We start from the raw sequence: 14,458 nt of genomic DNA on the forward strand, positions 1-14,458 counted from the left end.
CCACAGGAAGAACAGGACTTCAACTGCAGTAAGAACGCAAGCTGACTTCCTCTAGGAGGCACGGTGACTTCAGGCAGGACGTCTTAGGTGGAATGCGAAGACGAGGGTTACCCTGAGTGCAGCTCAGGCTAGGGCAACGCGTAAGACTTCCACGCCGTGTGGGACGTGCCAGAACGCTGTTCGTGAACGTGTGCGAGGGCTGAGGAAATGAAGCTGCTCCAAAAGAGAGGGCAGTGCGTTTCCCTACACCCGGCATGCACAGAGGGGCTGTAACGGGCTCCGGGTCTGGACGTTGCTTAGCTGACCCAGGTGAGCCTGGGGTACTCAAGTGTTCCTGCGGGAATAGGGTGCCCAGGCTAGCGTCCTAGGTGTCCAGAAAACTGTGCTGCCGTTCAAGGAACGCAGAGCAGAGGCCAGCGCCTCATGGAAACTGCTGCACGCCTCTGCTTCTGCACGGCAAATCAGGGCCTTACTTCCAGGCATGTGTTCATGCTGGGTGTGCCGGTAGCGATATAGCAGGGTAAGATGCTGACTTTCTCCTCGAGCAGAGTGACTTCACGTACGAGGGCCTCGAAGTACTCCAAGCACAGTGTTCTCTCATGGCAGCTCACACAAGGACCATGAGAAGTTTTCTGTGCACTTCGGACTCACCAGCAATGTTGTCCTGAGGCCGTTCCAGGACTCTGGAAATGTAGCTCTCCTCAAGGAACGTACAGTGTGTTACCCATCACTGGGCACGCACAGAGGGCCTCCGAGGGATGCACCAATGGGCCTCGAAATTGCTCAGCCGGCCCACAGGGGTCTGGAGGTACTCAGTGAACTTGCAGGAAAACGAGGTCTACCCGAGAGGCCTAGGAGTCCTCAGACGTGTACTTCCTTTAAAGTAAAGCATATAAGGGACAAAGAACTCATGGAAATAGCTGCATGCCTCCCTTTCTGCACGGCTACTAAGGGCCTAACCTGGAGGCAACTTTTCACGTTGAGATTCCCTTTAGCTCTAGAGCTTGTCAGGCTGACCACCACCGCGGCCATGGAAGCCCCTGGTTTAGACAGAGCAAACTCATTTTCTCCCCAGAAGCATTCTTACAGTGTTTACAGGCCTGTCAAGAGGAGGGAATGGCAGGCAGTTTCAATGCAGCGTGAACGCTGCCTTCAAAACGGGAAAGCAAGGCTAGTTCCAGCAGGTCCCCTTTTCCAGGGGCACACTCAGCATGCACCCCTGTGGCTTCTAACAAGTCCGAGGAGACACAGGTTACCCTGTGTTTCCTTCCCTGACTCAACTTCTCGAAGTAGGGTGTTCTGCATCATGCGAACTGCCTCAACCAAGGAACGCCGTAAGCTGCTCCTCTGGGCCTGTGGCTATTCGAAAGCCTGCAGTGCCACAGGAAGAACAGGACTTCAACTGCAGTAAGAACGCAAGCTGACTTCCTCTAGGAGGCACGGTGACTTCAGGCAGGACGTCTTAGGTGGAATGCGAAGACGAGGGTTACCCTGAGTGCAGCTCAGGCTAGGGCAACGCGTAAGACTTGCACGCCGTGTGGGACGTGCCAGAACGGTGTTCGTGAACGTGTGCGAGGGCTGAGGAAATGAAGCTGCTCCAAAAGAGAGGGCAGTGCGTTTCCCTACACCCGGCATGCACAGAGGGGCTGTAACGGGCTCCGGGTCTGGACGTTGCTTAGCTGACCCAGGTGAGCCTGGGGTACTCAAGTGTTCCTGCGGGAATAGGGTGCCCAGGCTAGCGTCCTAGGTGTCCAGAAAACTGTGCTGCCGTTCAAGGAACGCAGAGCAGAGGCCAGCGCCTCATGGAAACTGCTGCACGCCTCTGCTTCTGCACGGCAAATCAGGGCCTTACTTCCAGGCATGTGTTCATGCTGGGTGTGCCGGTAGCGATATAGCAGGGTAAGATGCTGACTTTCTCCTCGAGCAGAGTGACTTCACGTACGAGGGCCTCGAAGTGCTCCAAGCACAGTGTTCTCTCATGGCAGCTCACACAAGGACCATGAGAAGTTTTCTGTGCACTTCGGACGCACCAGCAATGTTGTCCTGAGGCCGTTCCAGGACTCTGGAAATGTAGCTCTCCTCAAGGAACGTACAGTGTGTTGCCCATCACTGGGCACGCACAGAGGGCCTCCGAGGTATGCACCAATGGGCCTCGAAATTGCTCAGCCGGCCCACAGGGGTCTGGAGGTGCTCAGTGAACTTGCAGGAAAACGAGGCCTACCCGAGAGGCCTAGGAGTCCTCAGACGTGTACTTCCTTTAAAGTAAAGCATATAAGGGACTAAGAACTCATGGAAACAGCTGCATGCCTCCCTTTCTGCCCGGCTACTAAGGGCCTATCCTGGAGGCAAGTTTTCACGTTGAGATTCCCTTTAGCTCTAGGGCTTGTCAGGCTGACCACCACCGCGGCCATGGAAGCCCCTGGTTTAGACAGAGCAAACTCATTTTCTCCCCAGAAGCATTCTTACAGTGTTTACAGGCCTGTCAAGAGGAGGGAATGGCAGGCACTTTCAATGCAGCGTGAACGCTGCCTTCAAAACGGGAAAGCAAGGCTAGTTCCAGCAGGTCCCCTTTTCCAGGGGCACACTCAGCATGCACCCCTTTGGCTTCTAACAAGTCCGAGGAGACACAGGTTACCCTGTGTTTCCTTCCCTGACTCAACTTCTCGAAGTAGGGTGTTCTGCATCATGCGAACTGCCTCAACCAAGGAACGCCGTAAGCTGCTCCTCTGGGCCTGTGGCTCTTCGAAAGCCTGCAGTGCCACAGGAAGAACAGGACTTCAACTGCAGTAAGAACGCAAGCTGACTTCCTCTAGGAGGCACGGAGACTTCAGGCAGGACGTCTTAGATGGAATGCGAAGACGAGGGTTACCCTGAGTGCAGCTCAGGCTAGGGCAACGCGTAAGACTTCAACGCCGTGTGGGACGTGCCAGAACGCTGTTCGTGAACGTGTGCGAGGGCTGAGGAAATGAAGCTGCTCCAAAAGAGAGGGCAGTGCGTTTCCCTACACCCGGCATGCACAGAGGGGCTGTAACGGGCTCCGGGTCTGGACGTTGCTTAGCTGACCCAGGTGAGCCTGGGGTACTCAAGTGTTCCTGCGGGAATAGGGTGCCCAGGCTAGCGTCCTAGGTGTCCAGAAAACTGTGCTGCCGTTTAAGGAACGCAGAGCAGAGGCCAGCGCCTCATGGAAACTGCTGCACGCCTCTGCTTCTGCACGGCATATCAGGGCCTTACTTCCAGGCATGTGTTCATGCTGGGTGTGCCGGTAGCGATATAGCAGGGTAAGATGCTGACTTTCTCCTCGAGCAGAGTGACTTCACGTACGAGGGCCTCGAAGTACTCCAAGCACAGTGTTCTCTCATGGCAGCTCACACAAGGACCATGAGAAGTTTTCTGTGCACTTCGGACTCACCAGCAATGTTGTCCTGAGGCCGTTCGAGGACTCTGGAAATGTAGCTCTCCTCAAGGATCGTACAGTGTGTTGCCCATCCCTGGGCACGCATAGAGGGCCTCCGAGGGATGCACCAATGGGCCTCGAAGTTGCTCAACCGGCCCACAGGGGTCTGGAAGTGCTCAGTGAACTTGCAGGAAAACGAGGCCTACCCGAGAGGCCTAGGAGTCCTCAGACGTGTACTTCCTTTAAAGTAAAGCATATAAGGGACTAAGAACTCATGGAAACAGCTGCATGCCTCCCTTTCTGCACGGCTAATAAGGGCCTAACCTGGAGGCAAGTTTTCACGTTGAGATTCCCTTTAGCTCTAGAGCTTGTCAGGCTGACCACCACCGCGGCCATGGAAGCCCCTGGTTTAGACAGAGCAAACTCATTTTCTCCCCAGAAGCATTCTTACAGTGTTTACAGGCCTGTCAAGAGGAGGGAATGGCAGGCAGTTTCAATGCAGCGTGAACGCTGCCTTCAAAACGGGAAAGCAAGGCTAGTTCCAGCAGGTCCCCTTTTCCAGTGGCACACTCAGCATGCACCCCTGTGGCTTCTAACAAGTCCGAGGAGACACAGGTTACCCTGTGTTTCCTTCCCTGACTCAACTTCTCGAAGTAGGGTGTTCTGCATCATGCGAACTGCCTCAACCAAGGAACGCCGTAAGCTGCTCCTCTGGGCCTGTGGCTATTCGAAAGCCTGCAGTGCCACAGGAAGAACAGGACTTCAACTGCAGTAAGAACGCAAGCTGACTTCCTCTAGGAGGCACGGTGACTTCAGGCAGGACGTCTTAGGTGGAATGCGAAGACGAGGGTTACCCTGAGTGCAGCTCAGGCTAGGGCAACGCGTAAGACTTCAACGCCGTGTGGGACGTGCCAGAACGCTGTTCGTGAACGTGTGCGAGGGCTGAGGAAATGAAGCTGCTCCAAAAGAGAGGGCAGTGCGTTTCCCTACACCCGGCATGCACAGAGGGGCTGTAACGGGCTCCGGGTCTGGACGTTGCTTAGCTGACCCAGGTGAGCCTGGGGTACTCAAGTGTTCCTGCGGGAATAGGGTGCCCAGGCTAGCGTCCTAGGTGTCCAGAAAACTGTGCTGCCGTTCAAGGAACGCAGAGCAGAGGCCAGCGCCTCATGGAAACTGCTGCACGCCTCTGCTTCTGCACGGCAAATCAGGGCCTTACTTCCAGGCATGTGTTCATGCTGGGTGTGCCGGTAGCGATATAGCAGGGTAAGATGCTGACTTTCTCCTCGAGCAGAGTGACTTCACGTACGAGGGCCTCGAAGTACTCCAAGCACAGTGTTCTCTCATGGCAGCTCACACAAGGACCATGAGAAGTTTTCTGTGCACTTCGGACTCACCAGCAATGTTGTCCTGAGGCCGTTCCAGGACTCTGGAAATGTAGCTCTCCTCAAGGAACGTACAGTGTGTTACCCATCACTGGGCACGCACAGAGGGCCTCCGAGGGATGCACCAATGGGCCTCGAAATTGCTCAGCCGGCCCACAGGGGTCTGGAGGTACTCAGTGAACTTGCAGGAAAACGAGGTCTACCCGAGAGGCCTAGGAGTCCTCAGACGTGTACTTCCTTTAAAGTAAAGCATATAAGGGACAAAGAACTCATGGAAATAGCTGCATGCCTCCCTTTCTGCACGGCTACTAAGGGCCTAACCTGGAGGCAACTTTTCACGTTGAGATTCCCTTTAGCTCTAGAGCTTGTCAGGCTGACCACCACCGCGGCCATGGAAGCCCCTGGTTTAGACAGAGCAAACTCATTTTCTCCCCAGAAGCATTCTTACAGTGTTTACAGGCCTGTCAAGAGGAGGGAATGGCAGGCAGTTTCAATGCAGCGTGAACGCTGCCTTCAAAACGGGAAAGCAAGGCTAGTTCCAGCAGGTCCCCTTTTCCAGGGGCACACTCAGCATGCACCCCTGTGGCTTCTAACAAGTCCGAGGAGACACAGGTTACCCTGTGTTTCCTTCCCTGACTCAACTTCTCGAAGTAGGGTGTTCTGCATCATGCGAACTGCCTCAACCAAGGAACGCCGTAAGCTGCTCCTCTGGGCCTGTGGCTATTCGAAAGCCTGCAGTGCCACAGGAAGAACAGGACTTCAACTGCAGTAAGAACGCAAGCTGACTTCCTCTAGGAGGCACGGTGACTTCAGGCAGGACGTCTTAGGTGGAATGCGAAGACGAGGGTTACCCTGAGTGCAGCTCAGGCTAGGGCAACGCGTAAGACTTGCACGCCGTGTGGGACGTGCCAGAACGGTGTTCGTGAACGTGTGCGAGGGCTGAGGAAATGAAGCTGCTCCAAAAGAGAGGGCAGTGCGTTTCCCTACACCCGGCATGCACAGAGGGGCTGTAACGGGCTCCGGGTCTGGACGTTGCTTAGCTGACCCAGGTGAGCCTGGGGTACTCAAGTGTTCCTGCGGGAATAGGGTGCCCAGGCTAGCGTCCTAGGTGTCCAGAAAACTGTGCTGCCGTTCAAGGAACGCAGAGCAGAGGCCAGCGCCTCATGGAAACTGCTGCACGCCTCTGCTTCTGCACGGCAAATCAGGGCCTTACTTCCAGGCATGTGTTCATGCTGGGTGTGCCGGTAGCGATATAGCAGGGTAAGATGCTGACTTTCTCCTCGAGCAGAGTGACTTCACGTACGAGGGCCTCGAAGTGCTCCAAGCACAGTGTTCTCTCATGGCAGCTCACACAAGGACCATGAGAAGTTTTCTGTGCACTTCGGACGCACCAGCAATGTTGTCCTGAGGCCGTTCCAGGACTCTGGAAATGTAGCTCTCCTCAAGGAACGTACAGTGTGTTGCCCATCACTGGGCACGCACAGAGGGCCTCCGAGGTATGCACCAATGGGCCTCGAAATTGCTCAGCCGGCCCACAGGGGTCTGGAGGTGCTCAGTGAACTTGCAGGAAAACGAGGCCTACCCGAGAGGCCTAGGAGTCCTCAGACGTGTACTTCCTTTAAAGTAAAGCATATAAGGGACTAAGAACTCATGGAAACAGCTGCATGCCTCCCTTTCTGCCCGGCTACTAAGGGCCTATCCTGGAGGCAAGTTTTCACGTTGAGATTCCCTTTAGCTCTAGGGCTTGTCAGGCTGACCACCACCGCGGCCATGGAAGCCCCTGGTTTAGACAGAGCAAACTCATTTTCTCCCCAGAAGCATTCTTACAGTGTTTACAGGCCTGTCAAGAGGAGGGAATGGCAGGCACTTTCAATGCAGCGTGAACGCTGCCTTCAAAACGGGAAAGCAAGGCTAGTTCCAGCAGGTCCCCTTTTCCAGGGGCACACTCAGCATGCACCCCTTTGGCTTCTAACAAGTCCGAGGAGACACAGGTTACCCTGTGTTTCCTTCCCTGACTCAACTTCTCGAAGTAGGGTGTTCTGCATCATGCGAACTGCCTCAACCAAGGAACGCCGTAAGCTGCTCCTCTGGGCCTGTGGCTCTTCGAAAGCCTGCAGTGCCACAGGAAGAACAGGACTTCAACTGCAGTAAGAACGCAAGCTGACTTCCTCTAGGAGGCACGGAGACTTCAGGCAGGACGTCTTAGATGGAATGCGAAGACGAGGGTTACCCTGAGTGCAGCTCAGGCTAGGGCAACGCGTAAGACTTCAACGCCGTGTGGGACGTGCCAGAACGCTGTTCGTGAACGTGTGCGAGGGCTGAGGAAATGAAGCTGCTCCAAAAGAGAGGGCAGTGCGTTTCCCTACACCCGGCATGCACAGAGGGGCTGTAACGGGCTCCGGGTCTGGACGTTGCTTAGCTGACCCAGGTGAGCCTGGGGTACTCAAGTGTTCCTGCGGGAATAGGGTGCCCAGGCTAGCGTCCTAGGTGTCCAGAAAACTGTGCTGCCGTTTAAGGAACGCAGAGCAGAGGCCAGCGCCTCATGGAAACTGCTGCACGCCTCTGCTTCTGCACGGCATATCAGGGCCTTACTTCCAGGCATGTGTTCATGCTGGGTGTGCCGGTAGCGATATAGCAGGGTAAGATGCTGACTTTCTCCTCGAGCAGAGTGACTTCACGTACGAGGGCCTCGAAGTACTCCAAGCACAGTGTTCTCTCATGGCAGCTCACACAAGGACCATGAGAAGTTTTCTGTGCACTTCGGACTCACCAGCAATGTTGTCCTGAGGCCGTTCGAGGACTCTGGAAATGTAGCTCTCCTCAAGGATCGTACAGTGTGTTGCCCATCCCTGGGCACGCATAGAGGGCCTCCGAGGGATGCACCAATGGGCCTCGAAGTTGCTCAACCGGCCCACAGGGGTCTGGAAGTGCTCAGTGAACTTGCAGGAAAACGAGGCCTACCCGAGAGGCCTAGGAGTCCTCAGACGTGTACTTCCTTTAAAGTAAAGCATATAAGGGACTAAGAACTCATGGAAACAGCTGCATGCCTCCCTTTCTGCACGGCTAATAAGGGCCTAACCTGGAGGCAAGTTTTCACGTTGAGATTCCCTTTAGCTCTAGAGCTTGTCAGGCTGACCACCACCGCGGCCATGGAAGCCCCTGGTTTAGACAGAGCAAACTCATTTTCTCCCCAGAAGCATTCTTACAGTGTTTACAGGCCTGTCAAGAGGAGGGAATGGCAGGCAGTTTCAATGCAGCGTGAACGCTGCCTTCAAAACGGGAAAGCAAGGCTAGTTCCAGCAGGTCCCCTTTTCCAGTGGCACACTCAGCATGCACCCCTGTGGCTTCTAACAAGTCCGAGGAGACACAGGTTACCCTGTGTTTCCTTCCCTGACTCAACTTCTCGAAGTAGGGTGTTCTGCATCATGCGAACTGCCTCAACCAAGGAACGCCGTAAGCTGCTCCTCTGGGCCTGTGGCTATTCGAAAGCCTGCAGTGCCACAGGAAGAACAGGACTTCAACTGCAGTAAGAACGCAAGCTGACTTCCTCTAGGAGGCACGGTGACTTCAGGCAGGACGTCTTAGGTGGAATGCGAAGACGAGGGTTACCCTGAGTGCAGCTCAGGCTAGGGCAACGCGTAAGACTTCAACGCCGTGTGGGACGTGCCAGAACGCTGTTCGTGAACGTGTGCGAGGGCTGAGGAAATGAAGCTGCTCCAAAAGAGAGGGCAGTGCGTTTCCCTACACCCGGCATGCACAGAGGGGCTGTAACGGGCTCCGGGTCTGGACGTTGCTTAGCTGACCCAGGTGAGCCTGGGGTACTCAAGTGTTCCTGCGGGAATAGGGTGCCCAGGCTAGCGTCCTAGGTGTCCAGAAAACTGTGCTGCCGTTCAAGGAACGCAGAGCAGAGGCCAGCGCCTCATGGAAACTGCTGCACGCCTCTGCTTCTGCACGGCAAATCAGGGCCTTACTTCCAGGCATGTGTTCATGCTGGGTGTGCCGGTAGCGATATAGCAGGGTAAGATGCTGACTTTCTCCTCGAGCAGAGTGACTTCACGTACGAGGGCCTCGAAGTACTCCAAGCACAGTGTTCTCTCATGGCAGCTCACACAAGGACCATGAGAAGTTTTCTGTGCACTTCGGACTCACCAGCAAAGTTCTCCTGAGGCAGTTCGAGGACTCTGGAAATGTAGCTCTCCTCAAGGAACGTACAGTGTGTTGCCCATCACTGGGCACGCACAGAGGGCCTCCGAGGGATGCACCAATGGGCCTCGAAGTTGCTCAGCCGGCCCTCAGGTGTCTGGAGGTGCTCAGTGAACTTGCAGGGAAAACGAGGCCTACCCGAGAGGCCTAGGAGTCCTCAGACGTGTACTTCCTTTAAAGTAAAGCATATAAGGGACTAAGAACTCATGGAAACAGCTGCATGCCTCCCTTTCTGCACGACTACTAAGGGCCTAACCTGGAGGCAAGTTTTCACGTTGAGATTCCCTTTCGCTCTAGAGCTTGTCAGGCTGACCACCACCGCGGCCATGGAAGCCCCTGGTTTAGACAGAGCAAACTCATTTTCTCCCCAGAAGCATTCTTACAGTGTTTACAGGCCTGTCAAGAGGAGGGAATGGCAGGCAGTTTCAATGCAGCGTGAACGCTTCCTTCAAAACGGGAAAGCAAGGCTAGTTCCAGCAGGTCCCCTTTTCCAGGGGCACACTCAGCATGCAACCCTGTGGCTTCTAACAAGTCCGAGGAGACACAGGTTACCCTGTGTTTCCTTCCCTGACTCAACTTCTCGAAAGGGTGTTCTGCATCATGCGAACTGCCTCAACCAAGGAACGCCGTAAGCTGCTCCTCTGGGCCTGTGGCTATTCGAAAGCCTGCAGTGCCACAGGAAGAACAGGACTTCAACTGCAGTAAGAACGCAAGCTGACTTCCTCTAGGAGGCACGGTGACTTCAGGCAGGACGTCTTAGGTGGAATGCGAAGACGAGGGTTACCCTGAGTGCAGCTCAGGCTAGGGCAACGCGTAAGACTTCAACGCCGTGTGGGACGTGCCAGAACGCTGTTCGTGAACGTGTGCGAGGGCTGAGGAAATGAAGCTGCTCCAAAAGAGAGGGCAGTGCGTTTCCCTACACCCGGCATGCACAGAGGGGCTGTAACGGGCTCCGGGTCTGGACGTTGCTTAGCTGACCCAGGTGAGCCTGGGGTACTCAAGTGTTCCTGCGGGAATAGGGTGCCCAGGCTAGCGTCCTACGTGTCCAGAAAACTGTGCTGCCGTTCAAGGAACGCAGAGCAGAGGCCAGCGCCTCATGGAAACTGCTGCACGCCTCTGCTTCTGCACGGCAAATCAGGGCCTTACTTCCAGGCATGTGTTCATGCTGGGTGTGCCGGTAGCGATATAGCAGGGTAAGATGCTGACTTTCTCCTCGAGCAGAGTGACTTCACGTACGAGGGCCTCGAAGTGCTCCAAGCACAGTGTTCTCTCATGGCAGCTCACACAAGGACCATAAGAAGTTTTCTGTGCACTTCGGACGCACCAGCAATGTTGTCCTGAGGCCGTTCCAGGACTCTGGAAATGTAGCTCTCCTCAAGGAACGTACAGTGTGTTGCCCATCACTGGGCACGCACAGAGGGCCTCCGAGGGATGCACCAATGGGCCTCGAAATTGCTCAGCCGGCCCACAGGGGTCTGGAGGTACTCAGTGAACTTGCAGGAAAACGAGGTCTACCCGAGAGGCCTAGGAGTCCTCAGACGTGTACTTCCTTTAAAGTAAAGCATATAAGGGACAAAGAACTCATGGAAATAGCTGCATGCCTCCCTTTCTGCACGGCTACTAAGGGCCTAACCTGGAGGCAACTTTTCACGTTGAGATTCCCTTTAGCTCTAGAGCTTGTCAGGCTGACCACCACCGCGGCCATGGAAGCCCCTGGTTTAGACAGAGCAAACTCATTTTCTCCCCAGAAGCATTCTTACAGTGTTTACAGGCCTGTCAAGAGGAGGGAATGGCAGGCAGTTTCAATGCAGCGTGAACGCTTCCTTCAAAACGGGAAAGCAAGGCTAGTTCCAGCAGGTCCCCTTTTCCAGGGGCACACTCAGCATGCACCCCTGTGGCTTCTAACAAGTCCGAGGAGACACAGGTTACCCTGTGTTTCCTTCCCTGACTCAACTTCTCGAAGTAGGGTGTTCTGCATCATGCGAACTGCCTCAACCAAGGAACGCCGTAAGCTGCTCCTCTGGGCCTGTGGCTATTCGAAAGCCTGCAGTGCCACAGGAAGAACAGGACTTCAACTGCAGTAAGAACGCAAGCTGACTTCCTCTAGGAGGCACGGTGACTTCAGGCAGGACGTCTTAGGTGGAATGCGAAGACGAGGGTTACCCTGAGTGCAGCTCAGGCTAGGGCAACGCGTAAGACTTCCACGCCGTGTGGGACGTGCCAGAACGCTGTTCGTGAACGTGTGCGAGGGCTGAGGAAATGAAGCTGCTCCAAAAGAGAGGGCAGTGCGTTTCCCTACACCCGGCATGCACAGAGGGGCTGTAACGGGCTCCGGGTCTGGACGTTGCTTAGCTGACCCAGGTGAGCCTGGGGTACTCAAGTGTTCCTGCGGGAATAGGGTGCCCAGGCTAGCGTCCTAGGTGTCCAGAAAACTGTGCTGCCGTTCAAGGAACGCAGAGCAGAGGCCAGCGCCTCATGGAAACTGCTGCACGCCTCTGCTTCTGCACGGCAAATCAGGGCCTTACTTCCAGGCATGTGTTCATGCTGGGTGTGCCGGTAGCGATATAGCAGGGTAAGATGCTGACTTTCTCCTCGAGCAGAGTGACTTCACGTACGAGGGCCTCGAAGTGCTCCAAGCACAGTGTTGTCTCATGGCAGCTCACACAAGGACCATGAGAAGTTTTCTGTGCACTTCGGACGCACCAGCAATGTTGTCCTGAGGCCGTTCCAGGACTCTGGAAATGTAGCTCTCCTCAAGGAACGTACAGTGTGTTGCCCATCACTGGGCACGCACAGAGGGCCTCCGAGGGATGCACCAATGGGCCTCGAAATTGCTCAGCCGGCCCACAGGGGTCTGGAGGTACTCAGTGAACTTGCAGGAAAACGAGGTCTACCCGAGAGGCCTAGGAGTCCTCAGACGTGTACTTCCTTTAAAGTAAAGCATATAAGGGACAAAGAACTCATGGAAATAGCTGCATGCCTCCCTTTCTGCACGACTACTAAGGGCCTAACCTGGAGGCAAGTTTTCACGTTGAGATTCCCTTTAGCTCTAGAGCTTGTCAGGCTGTCCACCACCGCGGCCATGGAAGCCCCTGGTTTAGACAGAGCAAACTCATTTTCTCCCCAGAAGCATTCTTACAGTGTTTACAGGCCTGTCAAGAGGAGGGAATGGCAGGCAGTTTCAATGCAGCGTGAACGCTTCCTTCAAAACGGGAAAGCAAGGCTAGTTCCAGCAGGTCCCCTTTTCCAGGGGCACACTCAGCATGCAACCCTGTGGCTTCTAACAAGTCCGAGGAGACACAGGTTACCCTGTGTTTCCTTCCCTGACTCAACTTCTCGAAAGGGTGTTCTGCATCATGCGAACTGCCTCAACCAAGGAACGCCGTAAGCTGCTCCTCTGGGCCTGTGGCTATTCGAAAGCCTGCAGTGCCACAGGAAGAACAGGACTTCAACTGCAGTAAGAACGCAAGCTGACTTCCTCTAGGAGGCACGGTGACTTCAGGCAGGACGTCTTAGGTGGAATGCGAAGACGAGGGTTACCCTGAGTGCAGCTCAGGCTAGGGCAACGCGTAAGACTTCAACGCCGTGTGGGACGTGCCAGAACGCTGTTCGTGAACGTGTGCGAGGGCTGAGGAAATGAAGCTGCTCCAAAAGAGAGGGCAGTGCGTTTCCCTACACCCGGCATGCACAGAGGGGCTGTAACGGGCTCCGGGTCTGGACGTTGCTTAGCTGACCCAGGTGAGCCTGGGGTACTCAAGTGTTCCTGCGGGAATAGGGTGCCCAGGCTAGCGTCCTAGGTGTCCAGAAAACTGTGCTGCCGTTCAAGGAACGCAGAGCAGAGGCCAGCGCCTCATGGAAACTGCTGCACGCCTCTGCTTCTGCACGGCAAATCAGGGCCTTACTTCCAGGCATGTGTTCATGCTGGGTGTGCCGGTAGCGATATAGCAGGGTAAGATGCTGACTTTCTCCTCGAGCAGAGTGACTTCACGTACGAGGGCCTCGAAGTGCTCCAAGCACAGTGTTCTCTCATGGCAGCTCACACAAGGACCATAAGAAGTTTTCTGTGCACTTCGGACGCACCAGCAATGTTGTCCTGAGGCCGTTCCAGGACTCTGGAAATGTAGCTCTCCTCAAGGAACGTACAGTGTGTTGCCCATCACTGGGCACGCACAGAGGGCCTCCGAGGGATGCACCAATGGGCCTCGAAATTGCTCAGCCGGCCCACAGGGGTCTGGAGGTACTCAGTGAACTTGCAGGAAAACGAGGTCTACCCGAGAGGCCTAGGAGTCCTCAGACGTGTACTTCCTTTAAAGTAAAGCATATAAGGGACAAAGAACTCATGGAAATAGCTGCATGCCTCCCTTTCTGCACGGCTACTAAGGGCCTAACCTGGAGGCAACTTTTCACGTTGAGATTCCCTTTAGCTCTAGAGCTTGTCAGGCTGACCACCACCGCGGCCATGGAAGCCCCTGGTTTAGACAGAGCAAACTCATTTTCTCCCCAGAAGCATTCTTACAGTGTTTACAGGCCTGTCAAGAGGAGGGAATGGCAGGCACTTTCAATGCAGCGTGAACGCTGCCTTCAAAATGGGAAAGCAAGGCTAGTTCCAACAGGTCCCCTTTTCCAGGGGCACACTCAGCATGCACCCCTGTGGCTTCTAAGAAGTCCGAGGAGACACAGGTTACCCTGTGTTTCCTTCCCTGACTCAACTTCTCGAAGTAGGGTGTTCTGCATCATGCGAACTGCCTCAACCAAGGAACGCCGTAAGCTGCTCCTCTGGGCCTGTGGCTATTCGAAAGCCTGCAGTGCCACAGGAAGAACAGGACTTCAACTGCAGTAAGAACGCAAGCTGACTTCCTCTAGGAGGCACGGTGACTTCAGGCAGGACGTCTTAGATGGAATGCGAAGACGAGGGTTACCCTGAGTGCAGCTCAGGCTAGGGCAACGCGTAAGACTTCCACGCCGTGTGGGACGTGCCAGAACGGTGTTCGTGAACGTGTGCGAGGGCTGAGGAAATGAAGCTGCTCCAAAAGAGAGGGCAGTGCGTTTCCCTACACCCGGCATGCACAGAGGGGCTGTAACGGGCTCCGGGTCTGGACGTTGCTTAGCTGACCCAGGTGAGCCTGGGGTACTCAAGTGTTCCTGCGGGAATAGGGTGCCCAGGCTAGCGTCCTAGGTGTCCAGAAAACTGTGCTGCCGTTCAAGGAACGCAGAGCAGAGGCCAGCGCCTCATGGAAACTGCTGCACGCCTCTGCTTCTGCACGGCAAATCAGGGCCTTACTTCCAGGCATGTGTTCATGCTGGGTGTGCCGGTAGCGATATAGCAGGGTAAGATGCTGACTTTCTCCTCGAGCAGAGTGACTTCACGTACGAGGGCCTCGAAGTACTCCAAGCACAGTGTTCTCTCATGGCAGCTCACACAAGGACCATGAGAAGTTTTCTGTGCACTTCGGACTCACCAGCAAAGTTCTCCTGAGGC

This window comes from Delphinapterus leucas, chromosome 12 (genome assembly GCF_059928025.1).
Source record: "Delphinapterus leucas isolate spDelLeu-1000000601 "Yukka" chromosome 12, BTC_Dleu_Yukka2, whole genome shotgun sequence".
Classification (NCBI taxonomy): domain Eukaryota; kingdom Metazoa; phylum Chordata; class Mammalia; order Artiodactyla; family Monodontidae; genus Delphinapterus; species Delphinapterus leucas.